At 37.2% G+C, this 13780-nt stretch overlaps 1 non-coding gene across 1 annotated transcript; it reads left to right on the top strand.

Annotated features, from left to right (window-relative positions):
• The first annotated feature begins 8447 nt into the window (after positions 1–8447).
• Positions 8448–8519, top strand: trnaw-cca. Its single transcript has one exon. It is a non-coding gene; the product is annotated as a tRNA-Trp (tRNA).
• Positions 8520–13780: the final 5261 nt, after the last annotated feature.

Genomic DNA, 13780 nt, shown 5'->3' with positions numbered 1-13780 from the left:
TGTGTGTTTGTCAACTTGTCAGTGCAGCTAAAGTTTCCAATTTAGTTCTGCCTTCTTGCCTTCTTTTTAAGCTTTTTCCCATTAAAACGCATTGTGACAAACAGTCCCGTTGTGTGTGGCAACAATCCCTGTGATGGGGTTGGTTGTCACAATGTGTTAGAGTGTCTTTGATTATTAATTACATCTTTGTTAAAGTAAGTTGGAAAATGAGAGGGATACACATTTGAAGCCAAAACTTTAAGCTCCAGTTCAATGTAGGAATTACAATTGAAAGACATTTTGATAGTGGGCAATTCACACTAGAGTAAAATGTGTGACGACCAACCTGTTTTAAAGACTGAAATGGTCAGTTTGTTCATCCTCAAACTCTGAGTTGTGTTTTAAGTTGTAAAGTTTTTGGTCTGAACTTCATTCAGATATTGGTATCAGTATCTGTATTGATATTGGCATGGGCTAAAATCAATTTGTAAATATCAGCATATTAGATATCAGCAAATTCCAATATTGTGCATCCCTGATAGTGAGGAAATGATTTACATCCCAAAACACCAGTTGTATTTTACTTTGTTATAAAGGTGTGACTCTACCTGAAAACCCTGACTGAGCAATCATATTCTAATTTTGTTATTGCCAGAAAGGAAATATATTTTACAGTACAACTCCTAAGTAGCTACACAATACTCAAAGCAAACTTTGAATTAAATACTTTTACTTGAGTAAATTAATAGATCACTAATTTTTCTTTTAAAATTTAAAATTTAAACAGAGTAAGTGTACTTTTACTTAAGTACCATGGCTGTGTTTTTTTTCCACCCCTGCCATGGAGGGGACCCTCCTGATGTAATTTATAAATAAAAGGCTTATCCTAAGCTAATACAATTAAATATATATGTTTAAATTCTGAGAATAAAGATAACAAAAAGAGAGAAATGTTTTTCATAGGCAGTGACTCAGACTTTGATTTTATTAATGCAGTATGTGTCTGCAAATGACCTCCACAGTTATCAGAAGGTCAGGATGAACTTGTTTGTCCTACAGCATTGATGCACACAGACACACTGATGACTGTAGGACCAGTGTCCTGTGTCTCTCTCTCTCTCTCTCCCTAGTACTTGGGCCTTGTCACTCTGCAGCTTTTAGACTGCTGCACTTTGAGGAGCTGCTTCCCCAACTATCACCTGACACACTGCAAGCACACTCAGCAAATCCTCTCTAGACTTCTCCTTCCTCTGCCTGGTTTATGCCAACAGTATGCATGAGGACAAATAGGTTTGTTGTGACCTTCAATGAGGGGGGCTTTGACCTTGAGAAATCTCTATATTTATTGTGATTCATGATTCCGTCTGTTTCCTAAGTGTTTATCTGTTACTCTCACTGCCTAGTGGTTCAGTGATCATCATTATAACACTTAAAGGCAGCAGACCGTAACTATAGAATTAAAGCCAGATTCTTAAAACAGAGTTAAAAATGCACATCAAAAGATTGGAGAAAAAAAACCCATGTCATTGAATGCAGTTTTTTTTTTTATCAAATTCATTTTTTATGTGCTGTTTGTGCCCAAACCCTCAATTTCAGCATTCTTCTGACTGGTTCTAACTGTTGCTTGGTTACAAAATCTAACTTCTGCATCCCTCAGTAGTGGCCATTTGTTCTGTTTTGAATAGCTCCAATTGCTAAATATATTCCTTTACTAGAGGAAACTTCACCAAGAAAACATAAAAAACAAAGGAATCCTGTCTCAGAATTAGCAGCAGATCGAGAGCTGGAAGTCATACCCTCGAAAAGATGAGTCAGTTTAGCTTCTCTTCTGTCATCGTTGCATTCAAAGTTGATAACAGAAGTCCTGTCCCTTCTTCAAGTTGAACGATTTTTCAACTGAGCGCCAAGGTCTAAGCTAAAACATCATATTTGATAACTTACTGGCTATCCAATTCAATCCAAATGCATTTATAAAGCACATTTAAAAACAACACAATGCTGACCAAAGTACAGTACAGTAAAAATGATGTCTGGCCACTAAATAAGACAAATTGTCCACTCTTATCTTTCAAAGATACATTTTGGGGACTTTTGGTGCCTTTATTCAGGGAAGAGGACAGTGGATAGAGCTGAAAACAGGCTGGAGAGAGAGAGGGGGGAGAAACATGCGGGAAAGGAATAACAGGCTGGACTTGAACCCAGGCCATCCATGTACATGGGGCATGACTTAAGTGATCTGTGCCTCTCGTCCACTCTTATTTATAACAGTCCAGTCCTGTTCTGCTTTGTTTATTAATGCATCGTCCCACTCAGTTGACCGTTAAAACTCAATGTAGCACATTACAGCCTGTTAGCATTAGCACTGGAGTTAAAAATCAGCTCAACAGGGTAAGGGAAAGGAATCCTTTCCCCCCACAGGACACCCTGCACCCAACCATAATGCAATGTCGACTGAACACATTTGTGTGCTAGGACATGGTTGAATACCACTGCTAGCTGTTGATCATAGTTGACTCAGGGGCTTTTCTGTATGAATCCCTCTCCAAAAATGTAAAATTTACTGTTGTTTAAAAAGGCAGGTGAGTTTGTTATACTAATGCACTCTCTGCAAACATCTATTTGTATAATGATGCCGACAGCAGATGTAGAGTCACAGCTTCCCCCCACCCCTCTTTGTGGCTTGCAAACTCATCAGAACAAGACTTGAGCATGGGGATGTTTCACAACACATAAAAAACACAGCCAATCACATGACCTCAGCAAGTTAAAAGTGACTTGTGGTTGTGATGAATTTAAAGAGTTTAGCTGTTCTGGCTAAATATGGCTGAGATTGCCAATACACTATTTGTCTATCCAAACAAGTGACATTGTCTCTGTGTATATCCAGACAACCGGCTTCCTATACCACTAGATGAAAATATCCTAGAAAACTGTATCATATGTGAACTGAACTTTGTCACTTCTTTGCCAACAAATGTGACGTGTCTGCTGTGACTCAGCAAAATAACTGATCTTCCTTCTTCCTGTGGGTCTTACCGGAAGAGCTCAGATATGTGTGGGGAATGCAGAAGCAGGACAGACTAGTTTGAGGTCAGAGAGTGAGCCTATTCTTAGCACTGGTGGGTGTTTGGTTTAACAGCAGACAGAAAATAGCATCCAAGTTACCTTGCAATTATCACAAAGATTGCACTTTGACAAAAGGTTGTGCCCTGAAGAGTAATATTTATTAACTTAATCCAGGATGTGTGTTTGTGACGCTGGTAGACTGGAGGGGAACCAGTGGATTCTGTGGAACATGAATAGGATGGAAACTCCCCAGGAAATACCACACTGCTGGCTGTGAATGTTGTCATACACGCAAGCACACAGAGAGTTTCATGACTGTTCTCAGCTCAATGCACATCACTTATTTCTCACTGGCACGCAGCTTTTATTCCTGCCATTTGCATTTTATTTGGAAATCATTGAGGGGTTTGTTTGATTCAACTTTAGTACTTACCCATACAGTTTCAGGGAAAATTTTCTGAAAATTCCTGGTTATACCTTCCCCAAATTTCTGTGATATTCTTTGACGAATATTTCTGGATAAAGTTTTTAAAATGAAGGTGGAAAATTCAAGAAAAACTCCCAGCTATCTCCAAACGGAAGTGTCCTAATATTAATTTGACATATCCCCTAAAAACCATTCAGATTTTCCCCAAAGTTCTTATGAAAATTCCTGAAAGTTCTTCCAGAAGTAACAGGAGAGTTCACTAGTAAGAAAAAGTTTGGCATTAAAATAACAAAAAATCCTGAAGTATTCCTGAAGATTTCAAGGAATCAGAAAATATTTCAAATATTTCCAGTGACAGTTTCACTGCAAAATACAGAGAACTATACAAAAAAAAAAAAAAAAAAAAAAAGAGAAACTCCTGAAAGTCCATAATTCATTGGGAAATGTCCTAAAATTTCTAGGGTGACTAAAAATATATATAAAGGGATATTTCAAATGGCCATATTAAATAATATATTTTTTAAAATGTTGGGAAATTTTCCAGAAATACTCCTGAAAATTTATTGGATTCACAAAAAACCTCTAAATATTTCCAATGACAGTTAAATTAAAAGACAATATCAAGGGATATTTCACATGGATATACATGTTTTAAAATGTGAGAAAATGACACAAAATATCAAAAAACAATGCCCCAATTTCCTAGAATATTTTGGACAAAATTCCCTAAAAAAGAACTGAAGTAATCTGACAATAGTTTTCAGAAATTTAAAGGGAAAGCCAGGGACTATTCTGAAAAAAATCCTTGGAAAATTTTGGGAAACACCCAACATTTCTATGAGTATTTATGAAAACTCCAAAGAAATATTAAAAATCTATCTAAAATCTTAAAAAAAGAAGAAGGATTCCGAGACTTCCTAATAAAATCCAAGAACTAAAAAAAAATCTTTTGAGGAAAAATGCCAGGAGTTTCCAGCAAAATATTCAGAATTACCAACTTGCGTTTCAAAAAGTCTTAAAGAAAATCCTAAAATATCTGGGGGGAAAAAAATCTAAGATCTTACAGTTAAAGTGTCCCAATACTTATTTGAAGTATCCCAGGAAAATCACTCAAATTTCCCAAAATTTGATATGAAGGTTACTGGAATATTGTCTGCACAAAACTTAAGTTTCCTGTTAAAATAATACAGAAATATTCCTGAAATATTAATGATTCAGAAAATATTGTAAATATTTCTAATGACAGTTGAACTGTAAGATACAGATATCTTTTATGAAAAAATAAATAATTGAAAGCCCATAAATCCTTGGGAAATGTCCAAAAATTTCTAGGATAAATCAAAAGAACATTAAAAGAAATGATCAAGGGATAGTTCAAATGAATGTTCAAAAAACTGTGAGAAAATGCCTGAAACTTTATGAAAATTCAGGTGAAAGTTTTGAAAATATGGGTAACTGTCCAAGATCCCCAGATAAATCCTTTGATTTCACTGAATATTTCAGGCAAAATTTCCACAAAATTGACCTGAAAATGATCTCACAATAGTTTCCAGAAATAAAGAGGAAAATACTGGGGAATGTTCTGAAAAAAATAAATAAATAAATAAAAACAGGAAAAATTCTGAGAAAGCACCAACATTTCTATGAACATTTATTAAAAACTCCCAGGAAATATTGAAAATATATTTATTATGAAATTTTCTGAGTCTTTCTGGTAATCCAAGACATTCTTTATAAAATCTTTTAGAAAATCCCCAAAAGTTCCATACAAGATGCTGTCAATTACCAACTTGAGTTTCTCAAATTTCTAAAGAATATTCTGATAATTCTGGAGGAAGTAGTAAACTCCTTTTATTTGCCCTCTGCTTTCATGTAATGATTCCTGAACCCTACCCAAATTGATTTCTTACATTTTTAAACACTTCTATTGTTATTTTGACAATAATGCCAGTTTTAGAATGAGACATTGTTAATTCTTGTATACCCCTGGACAGTGTGGCCTCTCTTCAGCAGCTGTAGCACGCCCTTTAAGTTAAAACCACCTTGATTTAATAGGCGTTAGAGTCTGTTCAATGCTGCTTGCACCTTTACCCAAACTTTTAAGTGTGTGTTCCCTATTTTGTTGTATGAAGCTAACTGTAATTAACTGATTAATAAAGTGCTGAAACATTTGGAAAACAGTGGTATCAGAGGCAGAAGCAGATCTTTAATTAGCCTAAATTTCATTGTCTTTTGAATGCATGGTACAGTCTAAAGGTCTTCCCACCTCCCTACCTTCTGTGCACTCTCTGCTCTTGTAACTTTTGCATATGCCAGGTCCATAAGGCTCTGCAAACAAAAGGGGAAGCTGGTTGGACAAGAAATTCACAGAAAAGTAGTGATACAGAAAGTGATGACAACAACGAGCTGCTCTCCTTCTGCCAATATTTCTAGCAGACTCCAACAGTAAACAGGCAGCACTCTGCCTAAACAACAAATTCAGCACATGTGGCATTCAGAGCGGCCAAAGCCTGATGATGTTGACCGTGACTGGCTGTCACTAAAGTTGGCTATTCCAGGGGGAAACACTGCTTATTTTTGTACAGTGTTAGATCTGAATCAGGGGCGGTTTTAGCATCTGAGTTTTATGGGTGGCCAGATTCTGAAGACACTGTGGCATGTAGAAATCTTTGGAGTGTTCAGTCAACCACCAAAACAAGTCACTTTTTTCAACAACTATCATTAAATCCACAGTGATTAAATGCCACAAAATACATTTATATGGAATATATTTTTTACCATTTAAATTCTGTATGTTGTTATTATTATAATTAGGTTGCCAGCACCATTACATTTTCCCCTGATTGTTAACTGCCTTACACAGATCAGCACCTCTACCTGACAGATACATCACTGTTACACCCTCGCTGGTTAATCTGAAATGGTCATGTAAGAGGAAACAAGGCTTTTTTAAGAGTCTACCCTATGGTGAAAGTAAATAAGTAAAGTATTAGGCTTACATAATTGCAGTACTTTAAAAAAGTCTTTAAAAAAGGTTCTGTTCTACTTTCAACCTTATTTTGTCAGTTTTTAAATCTCTGCTCGACCACATCTACTAAAGGAAAGTTTCAACATCTGAGGATATTGAAGGACTTTCTTTCTTTGTGATGACTTAATGACCTGGCACACCAGATGGATTTGGTTCACACATTCATCTGGTAAACTACTAACACAACCTTGCAAAGCAGATGGATACGCCCATTTCCTTGCTTTTCACTGGCGAATCCATCTTGTTAAGCTCCCATCTGAACCGTTTGGGCCCAGTTAGAAAGTGACAGGACCAATCAGAGATGAGGGGCAGTACTTTCAGGCACGACATAGTCATGATGTAAACAAGCAGCAGCTAGAGGCCTGTGCAATTATGGTGGAAGAAAAAAAAAACAAAAACAAAAAAAAGCAATTATGGCAGAAGAAAAAAAAAAAAAAAACAAACAAACAAAAAAAAGCAATTAAGGCGGAAGAGCTTAGCGTGGATGCTGCTAAAACGTAAGTTTTATCAGAACTTGACAACAATTCTTCATTAAAAGAAAAACAAAGAACAGCAGTAAGTTGTTTTCTTTTCAAAAACGACAGAAGTCCAGTACTTACATGTATACAGTCGCCATGTTTCGCGTTATTCCCCGTAGCTGCGCACGCGCAGCTCGATAGCTGCTACCTCACGTGTTTTGTTGCTCTTATTGGCCAGTAGAGATGTGACAGACAGAACGTTCATCCAATTACACTCCGAGTTTTTTTCAAAGCCTCTGCCTTTTCTCAAACATTTCCTATTGAAGCTCTCCCAGATGGATGTGTGAAACAAATCCATCTGTCAGGTTATTAATACATAGTGTTTGGGAAAGGGCAGAGCCTTTGAAAAAAAACTCAGAGGTTGATTGGATGAACGTTCTGTCTGTCACATCTTTACAGGCTAACCAGAGCAACAATACAAGCTGCGCCTGCCCCCCTACCGAAGGAGTAAACTCCATAAAAAACTGCATAACGCGCATAACTGCATGGCGGCTGTAGACATGTCAGTACACGACTGTTGTAGTTTTTGAAACGAAAACAACTAAATATTGTTCTTTGTTCTTCTTTAAACAAAGAAATGTCATCACATTCTGATAAAACTGGCACTTTGGCAGCATCCGCACTAATGTCTTTCAGCATTATTGCAATGGCCTCTTGTTGCTGCTTGCTTATGTCACGACTCGCCCCAAAGTACTACCCCTCAACGCTGATTGGTCCTGTCACTTTCTAACCAGGCACACCCAGTTCAGACCAGAAGGGAGCTTTGCAAGAAGGATTCGCCAGTGAGAAACACCCAGGCGTATCCATCTGCTTTGCAAGGTTACTGACTTAGTAAGCATGACATAAACTTTTACTCATTTGGACATTTTTGAATGATAACATTATAAAATCATGATGTTTTAATGGCAAAATTGTATCTTGTACCTCTGTGACTCTACAGTGTTTAGGTTACTATTACTCCTGAGTAAATTGGACTATAGGAGTCTTATCTTTTGCACTATTAATCCTTTTTTTCTGTCATTTATAAGAAGAGCAAGTAATGCTCTCAGCATCCTAACATGAAATGTCCTTTAGAATTTAGTGACCTTTTATTAACATTTTTCTTGCCTAAGGTTAACGCAGCTCTGAACGCTTACTTACCCAGGATGGAAAGTAACTAATCACATTTACTCAAATGGCTGCAGCCATACACTCCTGCCTTTTTCAGGCATGATATGGCACAAAAGTTTGACTTTTTACTGATTATTTCTACGTCTTGTTGTATGACATTAGAGAAATAAGACTAGAAAATATCAGTTAGATTCTATGAATATGTTTGGGCATTGCCTTTGTTATTTATAGGGGGCTGAGACCACCTAAAGGATCTTAAATAGCCCATGGAGCTGATAAGTCTATGATTCCATGCCATTACGTCACAACGTGAAAGCAAGACCTCGTGGCGCAACGGTAGCGCGTCTGACTCCAGATCAGAAGGTTGCGTGTTCAAATCACGTCGGGGTCAAATCTTACAATCAGTCAGGGGTTTTGACGTGGCCCTTTCTGTTACCCATCATTCATTGCGTAGCCTAAACAAACGTCGTCGAGATGGTTTGGAAGACGTTTGCTGTTACCATGGATACACGTTACGGGGCAACGCAGCATTTAACACAGGAAACGCTTGTCTGAAATGGCAAAGGCAGCCATGCTGCTTCGTGTTCATTAAAAAAGTCGTTTTTCTCGGGACTAGGGAGCAACAGCAGACGCTGGTACTCACAGCAGACTACAGCCTATCTTTTTGTTGGTAAATGAGTTTTTTTTTAATGGGATCGGGATCACGCTGAAGTCTCATCTGTCTTTATTAATTTGAGAATACACACCAAAAGAGGTTGAGAAGGGAAGCCACTTCTTCATCTTCTTTCGAAAATTCAGGTAAATACTTGGGTTAATTCAGAAAGGAGGACTTAGTAGAAGGAGTTAAAAACATATTAAAAGTTAAGGCTAAACATCCTAAGCATATTTTAATCTTCTACATTTCAACTCTATACATTTCTAAGCAGTTGCTATTTTGATTTCTTGAGTTGATCTCAATTTGAACAGTTTTTTAAGCCTAGGCGATATGGTTTATTTAACATTTAATCACTGAAACAAGTAAATAGAGCTGTGAAATGATAACTTAAAAAGAATACAGGCCTACATTGTGGAATTGATTTTAAAATGAATATTGTGATTACTTTGAAAAACTGAAGAGACATTGATTTGGTGCAAAAAATTCTCATCGTTCTATTGGTACATCTTTGAAGTCTCTTCCTTTATACTTTGTGGTCAATGCTTGTTCTATCCTGTTTTTAATTCAGCTTCACCATGTACTACCTAAACATGTAAATTATTGCAGAGGTAATTTATAAAGCAATCAACAAGGACCAATCTTTAGAAAATAATTCTGCACTTCCAAATTAGGTTTAAGGACACTTGAATGCTCCATGCACTTTGAGTTGCTAAATGTTGCCAAAGAAAAACACATTCTATAACTTTAAACTATCTGACTCTCCTAAAATCTCTCTTACAGCAAAAGCAGTCATTTAGATCAGTGGTTCTCAACTGGTGGGTCAGGACCCAAAAGTGGGTCGTATGGCCCTTTTCAGTGGGTCACAGATGTGTGCCTGGGAAAAAAATTATGTGCCAAAATGTCTATGAGACTCCTTGAAATATGCATGTTTTATATGCATTCATTGTTTTGATACACCTTTGTACTGTTTTAGGCCCCAGCTCTACTATTTGCTATTAAATACTTCTGATTGACCAAAAAAATCTCAAAAAAGTTGAGAACCACTGATTTACATTGATCCTTTTATGTTATGTTGTTGGCAATTCAAGCTGAGGTTACGCCAAACTAAAAAAAATGTACAGAATTGTTTAAGGATCAAGTTGTCGTAAAGAAGGATACCTGCAAGGTTAAAATGCTCACTAACAGGCCCACAATTTAATTTCTCATCACTGCTCTATTACCGCTTGTTGTTTTAGACAAGCTATTAGTCCCCCAACTCCAGAGGGAGTCATTTGTAATCTAAACCCTCATCTATGTTTACTCATGTACAGTAACTATGTTATCACCTCTCCAGAGAAACGTCAGGTGTATCCATGCCTCCCGAGATGGTGTCCGAGTCCCTGCGGACACCTCAGAGCCCGGCTCAGCCTCCAGGCCAGCTGCCTCAAATCAGAGCTACGAGAAAGAAAGACAGGAAACGGCTTCATAACAGCAGCTGTAGGAACAAAAGGAAACAACCCAAGGAGTCAACGAGCCTACTGATAAACAAGTCCAGACTAAATGGAGAGGTAGAGTTCATCACCCAGTCTGAAGAGAGCCTGAGGTGGGAGGGGGTGCTGGAGGACGCCCAGGCTGAGGAGAAGAGACTGGAGCTGTACAGAGCCAACAGGAGACAGCGTTATATCGCACATAGAAAAGCTCTGTCGAAAGACAACCAGGTGGCTTTATCTGTGGAGAGCAAAGAAAGAAATGCTTTGGCCCAATCTGAGCGACAGGTGGCTGCATCATTACTCAATCTGGGATTGAATTAAAGAAGCAACTGAGAGCCATAGTCTGACATCCTAGCTTTAGCTTGTTTTCAAGATCCTCAAGACTGCATAGACAACTGATTCAAGTTATTTTCAACATTTTGCTGACTCAGTCTTTCAATCAGAGACCTGATTGTGCCTGCAGTTTTTTACCTATGTGAGAGGATATGGACGGGACACCCAACTGCTGATTAGGCCTGTTGAAAACTTCGTTAAAGATTTTTATTGTGCCTTAAAAACTCAATTATTGGTAACCACAGATATGAAAATTCTGCTGATATTAGCAACCAACATATCTGCTAAATACTGGCCAACATCGGCTTTAAATATACATACAAATATGTTTGTGACGTTACAGGCTGGACCAACAGACCTCCACCAGCTGAAGTCTTTTTCTTCGACCACCCTCATTCCTTAATTTTATAATGTATATTAATGATTCAAGATTTGGTCTGAACTACATTTATATATTGGTATCAATATGAGTATTCACTTAAATACATTTTTAGACACCAGCATAACAGCAAAAAGACAATACTGTACATCCCTAGAGTGTACAAATAACACCCCCTCTCATTTGCATGTACACATGTACAGTGCCTTTGAAAAGTATTCATCCCCTTGGAAGTTTGACTCTTACTGATTTTATAAATCAATCATCCTCAATATAATAAGGCTTTTTTTTGACAAAAGATATTACAAAAAACCTCTTTAATGTCAAAGTGAAAAAAGAAATTTCCACAAAGTAATGACAATTAAATAAAAATATCTTATGTATAATAAGTGACTGCATAAATATTCACCCCCCTTAAAGTGACTAACCTAATTTAACGATCCAGCAAAGTGGTGCTAGTAGTCTTACAATTAGCGAAATGGGGATCACCTGAGTTCAGTGAATGTGTCTCAAGAGATTATAGTATAAAGACACCAGTGTCTGGAAGGACCAGTCACTGCTTAGTATTCCTGGATACCATTACACCATGAAGACAAAAGAACACTCCAAGCAACTTAGAGAAAAAGTTACTGAAAAGTATTCCTTAGAGTTCAGTTAAATCTATCATCAAGAGCACAATCTCATTCAGTCTGAAAGAGAACTACTGCTACTACAGAGAGAGCTCTACAGAAATGGTTTAAAGACAACAAGGTGAATGTTCTGGAGTGGCTGAGTCAAAGCTCAGACCTCAATCCAATAGAGAACTAGTGGCTGGACTTGAAAAGGGCTGTGTCCAGATGTGTAAGCCTGATTGAGACGTATCCACACAGACTCAGTGCTGTGATTGCAGCTAAAGGTGCATCTCAAAAAAATAGAATATCATGAAAAAGTTCAATATTTTTTGTCACTCTTTTCTGAAAGTGAAATCCATATATTATATAGACTTGTTACACATAGAGTGAAATATTTCAGGCCTATATTTTTTGAAATGTTGAAGATTATGGCTTACAGATAAGAAAACCCAAAATTCAGTGTCTTAAAAATGTGAATATTACATAGGATCAATAAAAAAAGGATTTTTTACACAGAAATGTCATGCCTCTGAAAAGTATGTTGATATTTATGCCTTCAATACTGGGTTGGGCCTCCTTTTGCATGAATTACTGCATCAGTGCGGCATGGCATGGAGGCGATGAGCCTGTGGCACTCCCCAGGTGTAATGGAAGCCCAGGTTGCTTTGATAGCGGCCTTCAGGTCATCTGTATTGTTAGGTCTGGTGTCTCTCATCTTCCTCTTGACAATAACCCATAGATTCTCTATGGGGTTCAGGTCAGGCCAGTTTGCTGGGCAGTCAAGCACAGTCACACCATGGTCATTGAACCAGCTTTTGGTACCTTTGGCAGTGTGGGCAGGTGCCAAGTCTTGCTGGAAAATGAAATCAGCATCTACATTGTGCTTGTCAGCAGAAGGAAGCATGAAGTGCTCTGAAATGTCCTGGTAGATGGCTGTTTTGACTGTGGACTTCAGAAAATACAGTGGACCAACACCAGCAGATGCCCTGGCAGCCCAAATCATCACTGAATGTGGAAACTTCCCACTGGACTTCAAGCAACGTGGATTCTGTGCCTCTCCACTCTTCTAGGTCCCAGAGTCTGGAAGAGTATATATATATATATACATATAGTATATACAATATATGGGTTTCCCTTTCAGAAAAGAGTGACAAAAAATATTGAACTTTTCATGATATTCTACTTTTTTGAGATGCACCTGTACACTAAATGCTGACTCCAAGGGGGGTATTATTTATGCAATCATTTATTTTACCTTAAACATTTTCTATTTAATTTACATTACTTTTTTAGAGATCTGTTTTCACTTTGACATTTACACATTTTTTGTGAAATTTTATTGTCAAAAAAGCCAAATTATATTGGCCATGATTTATTTATCGATTCAGTGCAAGGGTGAAACATCCAAGGGGTGAATACTTTTTATACACACTGTAAGTCATGTGGAGGAGGGTTGAAAAGAGTTTTTATATAAGTATCTGATAGAAAGTTCTTTTTCTTAAATAAAAATATACAAAACCACTTAGAGTGGCATTTTTTAGTCCAAAAAATACAACAGCACTGTAATACTACCTAATGAAAAGCTTTTAAAGCCTAAGCTGCTAATGACAGCTGAACTGATTTGTCTCTCTGTCTATGTAGTTCAAAACTGTTGACTTCAAAAAGTCCGCGATTTGGCCATAAATGCAAAACAGAAGTCTTTACAAAACGACAGGTAGCAATGCTTAGTTGTTTATATTTTTAAGTGTTGAATTCTTTTCCATGATGGTGTAGAACTATTTACGACTACTGAGTCCAGGCTGTTGTCTCTGAGCTGCATGTGGTTAAACTTAGAGATGTTTTAAAAATCCAACATTAAGAGGGGAAAAAGATTATGTGAAATTGGCCTTCCATTATTGTGCATTAGGTGGCAGTAAAGACAAAAGTCCAACACTGATGAGTCAGTGAATGCAGATGAAGCAGTTCTGTTGTGCCTGAGAGTTTTTTATTCATTAACATAGTGGAAAAAATACAGAAAAGTTTAAATGACAAATATATCCCTGTCATTCCTACAGTTTTGGCGCCATATTAATAAATTAGTATAAATATAAATCATTTCCCATTAGAGGGACAAAACTGATACCTTCAGATTAAAATGAATAAATTACCAAATACTAAGGACTGCTTGATATTTGTTAACATCATTATCTTCAGATCAAGGGTTAA

The sequence above is a fragment of the Cheilinus undulatus genome, linkage group 12, assembly GCF_018320785.1.
Source record: "Cheilinus undulatus linkage group 12, ASM1832078v1, whole genome shotgun sequence".
In the NCBI taxonomy this organism is placed as follows: domain Eukaryota; kingdom Metazoa; phylum Chordata; class Actinopteri; order Labriformes; family Labridae; genus Cheilinus; species Cheilinus undulatus.
The sequence above is the reverse complement of the archived record's forward strand: the minus strand, read 5'-3'. Positions and strand labels throughout refer to the sequence as shown.